This window comes from Hydra vulgaris, chromosome 12, assembly GCF_038396675.1.
Source record: "Hydra vulgaris chromosome 12, alternate assembly HydraT2T_AEP".
NCBI lineage: Eukaryota > Metazoa > Cnidaria > Hydrozoa > Anthoathecata > Hydridae > Hydra > Hydra vulgaris.
In genome coordinates, this window is record NC_088931.1 from 30,172,895 (window position 1) to 30,177,500 (window position 4,606).

Below are 4,606 nucleotides of genomic sequence, written 5' to 3' on the forward strand. Positions count from 1 at the left end.
TTACGGAAAATTTCCATGGAATATCTATAAAAAAAAAACCATGGAAAAATCATGGGTATTTGAAACACGTTTTCGTGGAAAAACCATGAGTTTTCCATGGGAAACTCATAAGTTTTCCATGTTAAGTGTTCCAAATACCCATGGAAGTTCCATGCTTTTTTGATCTATGGACAAGCCATGGAATTTCCATGCGTATATGTAACACCTTTTCAAGGAAAACTCATGAATTTTCCATAGTAAAATAGCATGTTTTGTTTTCAAGTTTTTTTGATCTAATGTTATTTGAATTGTTATGTTAAACCATAAAAAGTAAATTTTATCACGCAAGTCGCTAATATTATTGAGTTCTTTTAATCTATGGGATCGCTTTCACCAAATAAAATCAATAAAAAAATTTAAATCTTGTTGAATCCTACAAATCTTTGAAAAATAATAGCTATAATGCACCTAAAACATTAAAATTTGACTTCACCACAATATTTAACGCATGCATATGTATAAACATACTGAAAATAAGTAAATCAAAAAATTACAAGTAATATCATACTATAATTGATATACATAGAGTGATAAACAATTGAAATTCAAGATTAAGAAAACATTTTTTATAGAAAATGTAACAATTTATATGTTTATTATTTTATATTAACTATTTGATAAAAATAGTATATGTAAATTTAATAATTAATAGCTTCAAGTTTCAATAAATTATAAAGAATCATCTATACAACATATTCAATCCAAAAAAACATCAAGACCATTTATAAGTGCGATTGCACCACCAACTGTGTCTGTTGAAGCAGGTCAAACAAAGTACCATTCACATTTTGATATTTATTATTATTTTCACCACAGTTAGTATCATTGTCTATTTCACCAATCTAGACAATACATCATTCAGTTAATATATACATACTAACTAATTTTTTTTTGTTTACTAATTCATTTATACTTATAATTATTATCTATTATAACTTACTTTATAATTACACATTAATACACAACTTTTTGAACGTTCTGTATAGATGTTGCCTAATGTTGGGTAACATTTATATAGAAAAAATTAGCAGTGAATATATCATTATTTACAAATAACAACTATAAGATTATTACCTCTTCTTCGCTCAAGCTATCTGCATGATGTACAACATCGTTTATATTTCCAGTCAAACGTTCCTGCCTATAATGGAATTTAAATAAAGTAATAAAGTAAAAATATATAAGATTTATGCAAACTAGTACATGTGTAAATGTTACCTGCATGTTAGTAATATTTATATAGAACAAGACAGCAACAAATATAGTATTACCTATAAATTGTAATTTAAAAAAAAAAACTTTCTTCTTCGTCTGAGCTATCTGCATGATGTACAACATATTTACAAACCTGCTTACAATGCAGTAATTAAAATAAAATGATAAAGTTAAAATAAAAGAACTTATTACACACTATTAGACTCAAAAATTAATTAATTTTTACTTTACTATTTAAAACATAACAAATATAATAAATATGTAATTTATTAAGTATAGTAATGTAAAAACATAATAAATATTAAAATGTGTGCATAAATTAATTTATTTTTAGTTAAGACGAGCTCTTCAGAATTAGTTAAATATAAACAAATAAAAATAATTGTACTATAATAAATAATAGTGTATTATTTATAAACATTGCTTTTATATGTTTATATTTAATTGAGAAGTAAAATTTTGTAGTTAATTAACTTCCCTTACTCATATATTTAAAAAATTACTGTAGTTTTCCTTCTCCAACTAAGTTGTTCTTAGTACATCGTTACAAATTGAATCCCAAAGATTACGCTTATATCTTTTCTGGTCAATTCAAACTCATTTCACCATTTTATTTAGACACCTTTTGCACTATTTTTAAAAATATTAAATGCATATAAAAACTGAGAATGTTGTAAATGATGAACAACATTTATATCGCCAGTCAAACCTGGATTAACCATTAAGCAAACAAGGCATTTGTCTTGAACAACAAGCGTTTGGGTGCACCACAAGTCCTCAAGAAATATTTTTTTTAAACAAATTTAAGTCCAGAAACAACTGAAAATAGAACAACTGCTATTAAAATGAAGAAATACATTATAATAAAAATTCACATTCAAGTTCGGTAAAATCTTGAGTGCTTAAAAATTAAGCTATGAATGAATCGGTTTTTTTATTTAGCTTTTTTTTAAACTAATTATTTTTTTCGCGCTTTAATGACTTTTTTTTTTGTTACGCTTTAACGACTTCACTTGAGGATACTTTTTTATTTTTTTTTTATTTTTTTTTTAAATTAAGGTTTTACAATAAATTGTGTAGGCATAAACTGCCTGTCAACCTAATTATATAATACTTGACAATTACAGAGTTTGTATAACTAATAGAAAATAAAATGTTGATTAGTCTTAGAGAAGCCATTCATTTTTTAGATGATTGTGTAGAAGCAGTTTAAACGTTTTAAAAGATAACGCTGATACAATGTGATTAGGAAGAGAGTTCCATTTATTTATTATTCTTAGAGAAAAAAAATTCATACGTAAATTTAATCGCGAAGATTGTTTTTTTAGTTTATATATATGACCACGAGTAATAAATTTACTATCTATTTCAAAAAGACTTCTGTCACTATTGTTGTTTTTGCACCATTTGTAGACGTTGATTAGGTCTGCACGAAGTAGCCTGTATTTTACAGTTGTCATATTTAATGCCAACAATCTTTGTTCATACGGTAGATCCTGTAATCCATTGATTCGTTTCGAAGCTCTTCTTAACACATTTTCTAGTTGCCGTTTGTCTTTGAGAAGTCCAGGGTTACAGATTGATCCACAGTATTCTAGGTGAGGGCGGACTAGTGCTGAAAATAGTTTTTTGAAGGATAATAAGTCTGGATATGATGTAAATGTTATTAACAACGTGAAACTATTATTAAAGCTGTTTTATCATTTGTTTTATCATTTTTATTGATTCTGATATTAAGGAATTATTTATAGGAGCTTACACCTTAAGTTTGTTGTTTTTTAGCCTTATTTTGCATAATTTTTTAATTTTTATGTAAATTACATTTTCGTTTTATATCATTTAATCATTATTATTTACATCTTTTCGCATACTTTTTTCAATTTCAGATCTCAAAATGAAACGCGTTCAGTTAAGTGGTGCACAAAAGAGAAAACAAGCTAAAGAAAAAGAGCACACTATTTCTGTTGTGAAAGCTACGAGCAGAAAATTAACAAGTTATTTAGTTTTAGATCAGCAACAAGTATATAATGATGTAGCAGTTCGCTTTTCTTGTTTGGTCGATGGATCATTATCACAAACATCTCAGTGTTGTCAAGAACTAATAAATGCTTATCCTAAAGATCTGAACAATAATTTATATACTGAACTACAACAGTTTCATTCATATATTCGACACAATTTTCCAGCTGCATCAAAATCGGAAAACAACACGTTCAATCATGGAGAATTATACCAAGTAATAGTTAGAGACAGTATTGAGTGTGCCTTTCCAAATGTTGAAATCGCCTTCCGCATATTTTTAACATTAATGGTTACTAACTGTTCAACTGAGCGTTCTTTTTCTCAGTTGAAACGCACAAAAAATCCAAATAGATCAACAATGAAAACAAGAAAGGCTCGATTCCTTATCTCTGCTTATGATTGAGGCAGATATGTTGCGCAAAATTAACTTTGACGATATACTCAAAGACTTTGGTAGATGTAAATCTAGAAAAAAAGACTTTATAATGTAAATGACAATATCTTTTTGATTTTTTCATCTAATAAAAAATACAGTTTGTCTAATATTATTTCAAAATTTATTAACTATTAATTTTAATGCAGAGATACTTTATTGTAGGTTTTATATGAGTGATAGTAGTACAAACTACAAACATATTTGTTAACAACTGTTTTCTTTACATAATATTGAACATACCAGCGGTCACAGTTAGCGAAAAATCAGGGGCCCCGGGCAGAAGGGGGTACCGATGTGGGTTCGTGCCTTGGGCACTAAAAAGGCTTAATCCGGCCCTGCCTGTCGGCTCATAATGTGGTAATTTAGATAAAATAATAATGTAAAAATGAAAGGATTTATACACAAAATATTACATTATTTACATATTCTAATAATTCTGCTATTTAATAGTAAAGAAAAAACATAAATATCCCCTACTAGATTTAGTCGCTAGCTAAATGCCGACTTGAATGGTTGCATCAATAAAAAGACAAAAACAACTTAACGGAACTAAAATTGAATAAAACATTTATCATAAAATAAAGTTTTTTAATACTTTATAAACATTTACCATAAAAAAAAGTGTTCAAACATTTTTATGCAAACTAAAGCCATTAAATAAAAAATAAAAAAAGATAGTTCTAGTTATATTTTGGGCGCTAATTTACATCTCTATCCCCCTATTTTTATTTTTGATTATGATAGAGAATTTTATCCTGATTAAGAATCGTATAAAAACATAGACCTGACAACCAAAGGAAAGTTCTCTAATTTGATGTTGAAGTGTCAAAAAAAGATACGAAAAACTAGAGTTGTTAACCGGAATGTTTCGTACAATTCCGGAAAATTAAAATT

At 27.1% G+C, this 4,606-nt stretch overlaps 1 long non-coding RNA gene across 1 annotated transcript; it reads right to left on the minus strand.

Annotated features, from left to right (window-relative positions):
* Positions 1–623: 623 nt before the first annotated feature.
* On the minus strand, positions 624–2,201 carry LOC136087716 (uncharacterized). The gene is made up of 3 exons (XR_010642005.1): positions 1,738–2,201; positions 1,114–1,180; positions 624–881 (listed from the first exon to the last, which is right to left on the minus strand). It is a non-coding gene; the product is annotated as an uncharacterized LOC136087716 (long non-coding RNA).
* Between the last annotated feature and the right edge of the window lie 2,405 nt (positions 2,202–4,606).